Genomic DNA, 12,610 nt, shown 5'->3' on the forward strand with positions numbered 1-12,610 from the left:
CCGCACCCGAGAGCTCCCCGCCGCCGGCCATGGCGCCGTCGTGGCCAAAGCCACAGTGGCTCGAAGCCAAGCCCACCGTTGAGCTCAGCGCAGCACCAGGAACCCGTAGCCACCACCAGCTCCTTCTCCCGTGCACCGTAGCCTCGAAACCAACCCCGCCCGAACTCTGGCCGCCGCCACGAGCTCGATTCCGGCGAGCTCGCTCCACCCCAGCTCCTCCCACTTGCCCCACTAGATGCGCGCGAGCCCCAGCTACGCGTAGCATGTCACCGCCGTCGATTTGGTCACCAGGGGACCAAATCCGAAGCCCTCCGCCGTCTCGGCCTCGCCGGCCGCTCAACGCCGGCGGGATTAGCCCCGTCGACCAGGGGTTTGACCCCAGTTTGACTCCCCTGAGTCAATGTCAAGTGGGCCCCCTCTGTTAACTAAATCAGATTAGTTTTAACTAAAAATAATTAGCTTAGTTAACTACTGACATGCGGGACCCACCAGTCAGGTTTGACCTGGACGTCCCCGTTGACCACTGACGTCACCCTGACGTAATGCTGACGTAGTAATTAAATTACTGGAATTATTCTTATACAGGAAATTCCAGAAAATAGTCAAAACTTCTAAAAATCATAGAAAATCAACCATAGCTCCAAATGCAAAGATTTATATATGAAAAATGATCAGAAAAATTCAATCTATCCATCTGTAATGGTTTCATGCATGACAAAACAAGTTTACCTTGCTTTTTAAGCAGAATAAGGAAATGCACTATTAAGGCCATGTTTAATGAGCTAATATTTGAATCTTTGATTCAAATGAGTTCATTCCTTTCTATTATAACTTGCATTAGGCCAAGACACATTCATATTGCCATGTCATAGCATGCATCATATTGTTGCATATCGTCATGTGTTGAATGTGTTCCGATGTGTTCTTCGTGGTAGGTTCTGCCTCCGAGGATATTCACGAGTATCCAACTGAAGGGCAGTATCCCACTACCACTCCATCAGGCAAGCAACCATTGATCATTCCGATACAACCCATGTTCTCGCTTCTGCTCTTGATTACTGCATTAAGACAACGCGTTTCAATCTGCTGTGTGCTACGGTACTTGAACCCTTATCCTCTGCATGACCTGTCATTGCCACAGTAACTAGATGAAACCCACTAGCATGTGTAGGAGTTGATTGAGCCATGTATGTGATTCCTACCTTGCTATGCCTGCTATGCTTAGAGTTGTGTCAGGTCTGGTTCATCTGGGTGATGGGCTAGAGTGAAATGTTTATGTCGGTAATATGAGGGATGTGTTGAACATGTTTTGGTAAAGGTATTGATGAGAGGCCATGTAGGAGTACATGGTGGGTTGTTTCATTGAGGCCGTCCATAAGAACTGAGATCTGTATGTGTGATTTAAGATGCAGTTACTACCGTACATTGGGCCCGAAACCAATGGACCCTCTCGGCTTCTTAATCACCCTAGTACTCTGTCCAGGAGTTGCAAATAGTTTCTGGTGTTTGTAGGTTATGTGTTGGCGGCCGTGCGTAGCGCTGACCCTAGGGGTGGGCTATGTTGCGGTAGATACACCGTGGCCGGGTATGCCGGGCGCCCGTTAGGCGTCTCGGGACCCTGTTCACATCGTTCGGGGCCGTATGTGGAAACCTCGGCCGGACTCCCTGCGGATGGAACCTGGATAGGCGATAAACCTGGACTAGAGACTTAAGTGTTTAGGTAGGCCATGGCCGACACCCTCGCTGGGCTTCCGCTTGAAGGTTGCCGAGTACATGTCGTGTAAGCGGCGGTAAGTGGTGAAAGCGTGTATGAAGAAGTACACCCCTGCAGGGTATAAAACTATTCGAATAGCCGCGTCCGCGGTAAAGGACTACTTGGTTGCCTATACAGTTCATAGACAAGTTAATGGATACTACTAAAAGACTCAAGATAAGTGTGAGTACCGAGGATGGCCCTCTCGTAGGATGACGAGGGAGGATCCCCGGTGGAGTATTGTGTTGGTGAGTAGTGGACTCGTGTGCGAAAACTATTTTACTGGTGGAGTTCTGTAGGATAGCTTAGCCAAGAGTCAAAGCTGGCTTGCTGCATTAACCCCACCACCTTCTTGAGAATAAGCATGTCTAGTAGGTTCTGATGTAAGACTTGCTGAGTACCTTTGTACTCATGTTTGCTTAATTACTGTTTTCAGACGACAACACCGCCCCCTCCGATGGGTTCTACGTAGACCTTGACGCCGACGAGTGACTAGCCACCCAGGTGGTGATCCTGGCCATGGAGGGCCCTATGTAGATAGACAGGCTTCGAGAAGCCTTCTTTCTTTCTAGAGTCTGTACTCAGACTAGTTGCTTCCGCATGTGCTTGTATGATTGTATGACTTGCGTGTCGGGTCATGTGACCCCTATCTGTATGAACTTGTTATGTATGGCTCTCTGGAGTCTTTAAATAAAGTACTTGAGTTGTAGAGTTTTGTTGTGATGCCATGTTGTATGTACTCATATCGGGCATATTGTGTGTATGATTGAAATGCTTGGTATGGGTGGGATCCGACAATCTAGTTGTTTATCCTTGGCAGCCTTTCTTATGGGGAAATGTAGTCTAGTGTTCCTCGAGCCATAGTAGTCTGCTACAGCCCGGTTCACCGGAGTCCTGCTAGCCCAGCACTACTGCTCAGGACACTTGACTGGCCGGCATGTGTTTCACTTCGTTCCTATGTCTGTCCCTTCGGGGAAATGTCACACGGTGATATCCAGAGTCCTGCCTAGCCTGCTACAGCCCGGGTTCCCCGGAGTCCTGTTAGCCCAGTGCTACAGCCCGGAATCACTCGCTGATGACCGACATGCTCGATGTGATTCATGTATGCCTGTCTCCATAGGTCTGTGCCGCTTTGGGTTCACGACTAGCCATGTCGGCCCGGGTTCTCTGTCATATGGATGCTAGCGACACTATCATATACGTGAGCCAAAAGGCGCAAACGGTCCCGGGCCATGGTAAGGCGACACCCGTGGGATACCGTGCGTGAGGCCGCAAAGTGATATGAGGTGTTACCGGCTAGATCGATGTGACTTGGAATCGGGGTCCTGACAATTCTATTCTTTCTTTCTCTCTTACGGGGGCATTGTGATACTGCTCTTTTCTCTCATCATCTCGAATGGTGAGGATCATGTTCTTTCCTTTGCTTATCCATTTAACCGGAGTGTTGTGCCCTTTGCTCAAGTTCTTTTCGCCTTATCAAGTCTTGCATCTCTTTTCAACCGGAGTGCTTGCATGTACTTCTTGTCCATTGCAACCCTTTTCTTATGTCTTTTAACCTACAAGGTTCTAGTAATGTTCCTTGTTCCTCTTTTCCAACGGAGTGTTTGCAACTTTGTTCATCTTCGTTGTATTCTTTCTTTCAATTTGGTCGACCTCTCAAGGTTCGTGGTTTCACTCGTTTGTCCAAGAAGCAACTTAGTTTTACCTCTTCCCCTTCCTCTTTCGTTTTCCCTCCGGTGCCATCCTAGATCTCGGGACGAGATCCTCTCATAGTGGTGGAGTGTTGTGACGCCCCGAGACTGTTGCGCCAGGTGTCTTCCAGTTATTCGCTGTTGTTGCCTTGTCTTTTGTTTGCGTGTTGCATCTTGCCATGTCATCATGTGCATTGCATCATCATGTTTTCAAAACTTGCATCTGTCCGGGTTCCCCCAGTTCCGTCCGTTGTCCGTTCTGAGCCCAACCACACTTGCACGTGCCCGCGGCACGTCCGAAATATTATTTTATAAGTGGCCAGAAAATGTTCTCGGAATGGGTTGAAAGTTGGTGTGCGGTCTTATTATAGTGTAGATAGACCATCTACGAAATTTCATCGCATTCGGAGTTTGTTTGACGCCCCAACGGATAACTATAGCGGCAGTATAGCCGGTCTATCGTCAAACGTTTTCGGTCTCCAGAAGCAGTCGCCGGGCTACATCCCCCCTCTTTCCTCTCAGCCCAAGCCCTTCCTCACAGTCCACCTTGGCCCACCCTACCCCTCTTTGCGCACTGCATCGACCCCTCGCACGCGTCCGGAAACTGTCCCGGACCCGACCCGAGCAGTCGTGACCGATGGGTCCGGAACATCCCCAAACATCTACAAAACATCACTGTTTTCTTATTTGGACTCCCTAACCTATTTTTCTCGACCGCCCGATTACGATCGGAGGGACCAAATTCCCCTATCACAAATCCACTTGCTTTATATATAAGACCACCACCTACCAAATCAACCTAACCCTAAAAACTAGGAGTCTCGTCCCTCCGCCGCCACCTTCCAAATCCACCTCGGGATCCTTCCATTCCTCCACCCACCAACCAGCCTCCGATTTCCTTGATCCACCCATCCAGCCTCGTCTCGCCTCCCGCGCCTGCCCGCATCGAACCAGAGGAGACTGAGCCATCCCGTAGCCGCCGCCTCCTGCCCGAGCGTTTTCCTCCTCCCTGCCTCGCTCGAACCCAAAGGAGAGGAGCTCCTCGAGCCCCCTCAACTTCAGCGCCCGGCCTCGGCTGCAGCCGCCCCTGCCGGCGACTAGCACCACCGTGGTCACCCCTCTCCTTCCTCCCATTCTTCTTCTCTCTGCTTTAACCTCCCCTCTAACCCGTGTTCCCCTGCAGGAGCACCAGACCATGACCACCGTCTCGTGTCGTCGGACCTCGATGAGAACCTCGCCCGCACCTCCTCTGCCCCACGCCACGGACCAGCGTCCAGCCTTCGTTCCCATGTTGTTCCTCGCGCACCAGACCTCCCCGCTGCCGATCCTCTTCCACAGCACGCCGGCGCCACCACTCCTCGTTTTGACCCGGTCCAGCTGAGATCGACCCCGCGGCCTCGGATCCCGGCGACCCCAGTTCGTCGTTGCTGCGCCAAGTCCCGCTGCCGCCCCGCCGTTGACCTTCAACGCCGTCGATCTGCCCCTGTCGAGCAGAGAATGAGCGAGCAGCGCTGCTCGCGCTCGATCCCCTGGCACGCGTTGACCAGAACCCGCGCCTGGGCCGTGTCTCGCGCGAGGCCTAGCAACCACTTCTAGCAGGCCTACCTCCTGCTTCGCCGCCTTGGGCCGAAGCCCATGGGTGAGGCCACACCCCAACGCCCCTCCTCTTTTTTTCTCTCTCTGTTGGGACAACTTATATCAGCCCATCATGTTTTTTTCCTGTCTAGCGATTTTAGCATTTATCCTGAGATAACAGTTTTCCAGAATAGCCCTCCAACATCATGCATATTATAACTCACCAACCGTGCATCATATTAAAATAAGTTATATATGTAAAATGCTTAGAATTTTGTGTAGATTAATAATTTGCCACTTTCATGCATGTTTAAAATGTTTAAACTTGCTGTTTGTTTAATTTTGCTTAATTGCCATGCTAAAATGATTTAATTCATAACTAAATAACCGTAGCTCCGAACCTAACAAACTTTATATGTAAATGGGGTAGAAAAATGCCTAGTTTAACTTGGTGGTTTTACTTCGCATGTTTAACAACTCTAAAATTATGTTTATGGTAGAACAGTACCAAACCTAAAAATATGCATATGAGGATTTTCCGGAATTGTTGTTTGTTGTTTCCGGCCTCATTAAACCGGACATGCATCATAATTGGTTGTGCATCATGCCATGCTTATGTGATGGTTGTTTACTATGTTGTTTGCTTCTTTCCGGTGTTGCTTCTTCGGGTTAGTTCCGATAACGTCGCGTTTGTGAGGATCCGTTCGACTTTGTCCGTGTGTCTTCTTCATGGACTCGTTCTTCTTCCTTGTGGGATCTCAGGCAAGACGACCATACCCTCGAAATCACTTCTATCTTTGCTTGCTAGTTGTTCGCTCTATTGCTATGCCGCCATACCTACCACTTGCTATATCATGCCTCGCATATTGCCATGTCAAACCTCTAACCCACCTTGTCCTAGCAAACCGTTGTTTGGCTATGTTACCGCTTTGCTCAGCCCCTCTTATAGTGTTGTTAGTTGCAGGTGAAGCTGAAGTTTGTTCCATGTTGGAACATGCATATGTTGGGATATCACAATATCTCTTATTTAATTAATGCATCTATATACTTGGTAAAGGGTGGAAGGCTCGGCCTTATGCCTGGTGTTTTGTTCCACTCTTGCCGCCCTAGTTTTCATCATACCGGTGTTATGTTCCTTTATTTTGCGTTCCTTACGCGGTTGGGTGTTATGGGAACCCCTTGACAGTTCGCTTTGAATAGAACTCCTCCAGCAAGGCCCAACCTTGGTTTTACATTTGCCTAACAACCTATTACCCTTCCCTTGGGTCGGCCAACCCAAGGGTCATCTTTATTTTAAACCCCCCAGGCCAGTGCTTCTCTAAGTGTTGGTCCAAACTAGAGCCCCTTGCAGCGCCACCTCGAGGAAACTTGAGGGTTGGTTTTAGTTGTACGGATTGCTCATCCGGTGTGCCCTGAGAACGAGATATGTGCAGCTCCTATCGGGATTTGTCGGCACATTCGGGCGGTCTTGTTGGTCTTGTTTTACCATTGTCGAAATGTCTTGTAACCGGGATTCCGAGTCTGATCGGGTCTTCCTAGGAGAAGGAATATCCTTCGTTGACCGTGAGAGCTTGTGATGGGCTAAGTTGGCACACCCTTGCAGGGTTTTGAACTTTCGAAAGCCGTGCCCGCGGTTATGGGCAGATGGGAATTTGTTAATGTCCGGTTGTGGAGAACTTGAGACTTAACTTAATTAAAATGCATCAACCGCGTGTGTAGCCGTGATGGTCTCTTTCCGGCGGAGTCCGGGAAGTGAACACGGTTTTGGCGTTATGCTTGAACGTAAGTAGATTCAGGATCACTTCTTGATCATTTCTAGTTCACGACCGTGCTTTGCTTCTCTTCTCGCTCTCATTTGCGTAAGTTAGCCACCATATATGCTTAGTGCTTGCTGCAGCTCCACCTCATTACCCTATTCTACCCATGAGCTTAAATAGTCTTGATCGCGAGGGTGGGAGATTGCTGAGTCCCCGTGACTCACAGATTACTTCAAACAGTTGCAGGTGCCGATGATAACCGTGCAGGTGACGCAATCGAGCTCAAGGAGGAGGTCGATGAAGATCGTGTTCATTGTGTTGTTTTGTTTCCAGTTGATCAGTAGTGGAGCCTAGTCGGGGCAATCGAGGATCTATGCATTAGGGGTTGTCTTTCTTTATTTGGTTCCGTAGTCGGACCTTGATTGTATTCTGGATGATGTAATGCTATATTTATGTATTGTGTGAAGTGGCGATTGTAAGCCAACTCTTTATCCCTTTCTTATTCAGTACATGAGATGTGTAAAGATTACCCCTCTTGCGACATGCCTACTATGCGGTTATGCCTCTAAGTCGTGCTCCGACACGTGGGAGATATAGCCGCATCGTGGCTGTTACAAGTAATTACTCACAAAGCATAAACATGTTCATAATCAGAGGGGTATTAATATGCATATAGGATCTGAACATATGATCTTCCACCAATTAAACCAACTAGCATCAACTACAAGGAGTAATTAACACTAGTAGCAACCTACTAGCACCAATCCCGAACTAGGAGACAAGAATTGGATACAAGAGATGAACTAGGGTTTTGAGAGGAGATGGTGCTGATGAAGATGTTGATGGAGATTGCCCTCTCCCGATGAGAGGAGCGTTGGTGATGACGATGGCGATGATTTCCCCCTCCGGGAAGGAAGTTTCCCTGGCAGAACAGCTCCGCCAGAGCCCTAGATTGGTTCCGCCAAGGTTCCGCCTCGTGGCGGCAGAGTTTCGTCCGAGAAGATGGCTTGTTATTTTTTTCCCATCGAAAGACTTCATATAGCAGAAGATGGCCACCGGAGGGCCACCAGGGGGCCCACGAGGTAGGGGGCGCGCCTAGGGGGGTAGGGCGCGCCCCCACCCTCATGGGCAGGGTGTGGCCCCCCTGGTGAATTTCTTGGGGTGAGTATTTTTTATATATTATGAAAACGTCTTCCGTGAAGTTTCAGGACTTTTGGAGCTGTGCAGGATAGGTCTCTAATATTTGCTCCTTTTCCAGCCTAGAATTCCAGCTGTCGGCATTCTCCCTCTTTATGTAAACCTTGTAAAATAAGAGAGAATAGGCATAACTATTGTGACATAATGTGTAATAACAGCCCATAATGCAATAAATATCGATATAAAAGCATGATGCAAAAATGGACGTATCAACCATGACCAGATCAATATAAACTCATGCGGGCTCCCCTGTTGGGAGTTGAGACGCTTTGCCCATCTCGACACATGGGTCACCTTGGGCCCTACAGTTTATTATGGAATCATCATCATGTTACAAATATAGTGGCTCTAAACAATTATGCTTGTTCATCAGAAACATGTATTGATTTTCAATGCACAAGAGGGAAAAAGATAACTGATGTTAAGCCACAAGTATATCACTGGCATTGTGAATTATAATAAATATTAACAACAAGAAAAAGGCTCAAATATCATATGGGTCCTTCACAATTGACTCTATGTACAGTGCACTTATGCATTCAGAGATCCCAATGGATAATAGTAAGAAAATTTGGAATTCAAAGATTTCACTAAAAGTTCAGATTTTTTTGGTATCTTCGGAGAGGAGCAATTGGCATGGAAGTAAGATGTGTAGTTTTTGTACTCATGATGAGACAATCAAACACCTCTTTTTCCACTACAAGTCTGCATGCTCTACATGGTCAGTCATCCGAATAGCATCCGATTTGTATCGGAAGGAAATATGCCCTAGAGGCAATAATAAAGTAGTTATTTATATTTCCTTATATCATGACAAATGTTTATTATTCATGCTAGAATTGTATTAACCGGAAACTTAGTACATGTGTGAATATATAGAAAAACAGAGTGTCACTAGTTTGCCTCTACTTGACTAGCTCGTTGAATCAATGATGGTTATGTTTCCTAACCATAGACATGAGTTGTCATTTGATTAACGGGATCACATCATTAGAGAATGATGTGATTGACTTGACCCATCCGTTAGCTTAGCACGATGATCATTTAGTTTGTTGCTATTGCTTTCTCCATAACTTATACATGTTCCTATGACTATGAGATCATGCAACTCCCGAATACCGGAGGAACACTTTGTGTGCTACCAAACATCACAACGTAACTGGGTGATTATAAAGGTGCTCTACAAGTGTCTCTGATGGTGTTTGTTGAGTTAGCATAGATCGAGATTAGGATTTGTCACTCCGATTGTCGGAGAGGTATCTCTGGGCCCTCTCGGTAATGTACATCACTATAAGCCTTGCAAGCAATGTAGCTAATAAGTTAGCTACGGGATGTAGGATTACGGAACGAGTAAAGGAACTTGCCGATAATGAGATTGAACTAGGTATTGAGATACCGAGGATCGAATCTCGGGCAAGTAACATACCGATGACAAAGGGAACAACATATATTGTTGTGCGGTTTAACCAATAAAGATCTTCATAGAATATGTAGGAACCAATATGAGCATCCAGATTCCGCTATTGGTTATTGATCGGAGACGTGTCTCAGTCATGTCTACATAGTTTTCGAACCCATAGGATCCGCACGCTTAACGTTCGGTGACGATCAGCATTATGAGTTTATGTGTTTTGATGAACCGAAGGTAGTTCGGAGTCCTGGATTTGATCACGGACATGACAAGGAGTCTTGAAATGGTCGAGACATAAAGATCGATATATTGGAAGCCTATGTTTGCACATTAGAATGGTTTCGGATGAGTTCGGGAATTTTTCGGGGTACCGTGAGGTTACCGGAACCCCCCGGGGAGTACATGGGCCTTATTGGGCTTTAGGGGAAAGAGAGAGGGGCTTCCTAGGGCAGGCCACGCGCCCCCAAGGCCTAGTCCGAATTGGACTAGGGGGAGGGGTGGCGCCCCCTCCTTCCTTCTCTTCTCTCCTTCCCTTCCTTCTCTCCTACTCCTACTTGGAAAGGGGGGAATCCTACTCTCGGTGGGAGTAGGATTCCCTAGGGCGCACCATGGTAGAGGGCCGGCCCTCCCCCTCCTCCACTCCTTTATATACGGGGGAGGGGGCACCCCATAGACACACAAGTTGATCATTGATCTCTTAGTCGTGTGCGGTGCCCCCCTCCACCATAATCCACCTCGGTCATATCGTAGCGGTGCTTAGGCGAAGCCCTGTTCCGATATCATCATCATCGTCGTCATCACGCCGTTGTGCTGATGAAGCTCTCCCTCGACACTCTGCTAGATCGTGAGTTCGTGGGACGTCACCGAGCCAAACGTGTGCAAATTGTGGAGGTGTCGTATCTTCGGTGTTAGGATCGGTCGATCGTGAAGACGTACGACTACATCAACCGCGTTGTCATAACGCTTCCTCTTACGGTCACGAGGGTACATGAACAATACTCTTCTCTCTCGTTGCTATGCATCACCATGATCTTGCGTGTGCGTAGGAAATTTTTGAAATTACTGCGTTCCCCAACAGTGGCATCCGAGCCAGGTTTATGCGTAGATGTTATATGCACGAGTAGAACACAAAGGAGTTGTGGGCGTGGGTATATACATATTTCTTGCCGTTACTAGTTGATTCTTGATTCGGCGGTATTGTTGGATGAAGCGACCCAGACCGACATTACGCATACGCTTATGTGAGACTGGTTCTACCGACGTGCTTCGCACACAGGTGGCTGGTGGGTGTCAGTTTCTCCAACTTTAGTTGAATCGGATTCAATGAACAGGGTTCTTTCTGAAGATCAAAAAGCAATCACTATACCGCGTTGTGGTTTTTGATGTGTAGGTAAGAACGGTTCTTGCTCTGCCGTAGCAGCCACGTAAAACTTGCAACAACAAAGTAGAGGACGTCTAACTTGTTTTTGCAGGGCATGTTGTGATGTGATATGGTCAAGAAATTATGCTAAATTTTATTGTATGAGATGATCATGTTTTGTAACACAGTTATCGGCAACTAGCAGGAGCCATATGGTTGTCGCTTTATTGTATGAAATGCAATTGCCATGTAATTGCTTTACTTTATCACTAAGCGGTAGCGATAGTCATAGAAGCAATAGTTGGCGAGACGACAACGATGCTTCGATGGAGATCAAGGTGTCAAGCCGGTGACGATGGTGATCATGACGGTGATTTGGAGATGGAGATCAAAGGTACAAGATGATGATGGCCATATCATATCACTTATTTTGATTGCATGTGATGTTTATCCTTTATGCATCTTATTTTGCTTAGTTCGACGGTAGCATTATAAGATGATCTCTCACTAAATTTCATGCTATAAGTGTTCTCCCTGAGTATGAACCGTTGCTACAGTTCGTCGTGCCGAGACACCAAGTATGATCGGGTGTGATAAGCTCTACCTTCACATACAACGGGTGCAAGCCCGTTTTGCACACGCAGAATACTCGGGTTAAACTTGACGAGCCTAGCATATGCAGATATGGCCTCGGAACACTGAGACCGAAAGGTCGAGCGTGAATCATATAGTAGATATGATCAACATAGTGATGTTCACCATTGAAAACTACTCCATCTCACGTGAAGATCGGGCATGGTTTAGTTGATATGGATCACGTGATCACTTAGATGATTAGAGAGATGTCTATCTAAGTGGGAGTTCTTAAGTAATTTCATTAATTGAACTTTAATTTATCATGAACTTAGTACCTGATAGTATTTTGCATGTCTATGTTGTTGTAGATAGATGGCCTGTGCTGTTGTTCCATTGAATTTTAATGCGTTCCTAGATAAAGCTAAGTTGAAAGATGGTGGTAGAAATTACACGGACTGGGTCCGTAACTTGAGGATTATACTCATTGCTTCACAGAAGAATTACGTCCTGGAAGCACCACTAGGTGACAAACCCGCTGCAGGAGCAATGCCAAATGTTGTGAACACCTGGCAGAGCAAAGCTGATGACTACTCGATAGTTCTGTGTGCCATGATTTACGGCTTAGAACCGGGACTTCAACGGCATTTTGAACGTCATGGAGCATATGAGATGTTCCAGGAGTTGAAGTTAATATTTCAACCAAATTCCCGGATTGAGAGATATGAAGTCTCGAATAAGTTCTATAGCTGCAAGATGGAGGAGAATAGTTCTGTCAGTGAACATATACTCAGAATGTCTGGGTACCACAACCACTTGACTCAACTGGGAGTTAATCTTCCTGATGATAGCATTGACAGAGTTCTTCAATCACTGCCACCAGCTACAAGAGCTTCATGGTGAACTATAATATGCAAGGGATTGATAATACGATTCCTGAGCTCTTCGCAATGCTAAAGGCCGCAGAGGTAGAAATCAAGAAAGAGCATCAAGTGTTGATGGTCAACAAGACCACCAGTTTCAAGAAAAAGGGTAAAGGGAAGAAGGGGAACTTCAAGAAGAAGAACAAGCAAGTTGCTGCTCAAGTGAAGAAACCCAAGTCTGGACCTAATCCTGAGACTGAGTGCTTCTACTACAAAGGAACCAGTCACTGGAAGCGGAACTGCCCCAAGTATTTGGCAGAGAAGAAGGATGGCAAAGTGAAAGGTATATTTGATATACATGTTATTGATGTGTACCTTACTAATGCTCGCAGTTGTGCCTGGTTATTTGATACTGGTTCAGCTGCTAACA

General features: G+C 47.0%; 1 long non-coding RNA gene across 1 annotated transcript; it reads left to right on the top strand.

Moving 5' to 3' along the window:
• Positions 1 to 4,251: 4,251 nt before the first annotated feature.
• Positions 4,252 to 7,285, top strand: LOC125535480 (uncharacterized). The gene is made up of 4 exons (XR_007294686.2): positions 4,252 to 4,555; positions 4,628 to 5,083; positions 5,693 to 5,781; positions 7,017 to 7,285. It is a non-coding gene; the product is annotated as an uncharacterized LOC125535480 (long non-coding RNA).
• Positions 7,286 to 12,610: the final 5,325 nt, after the last annotated feature.

The sequence above is a fragment of the Triticum urartu genome, chromosome 1A, assembly GCF_056163025.1.
Source record: "Triticum urartu cultivar PI428250 chromosome 1A, HENAU_Tu73, whole genome shotgun sequence".
Taxonomy (NCBI): domain Eukaryota; kingdom Viridiplantae; phylum Streptophyta; class Magnoliopsida; order Poales; family Poaceae; genus Triticum; species Triticum urartu.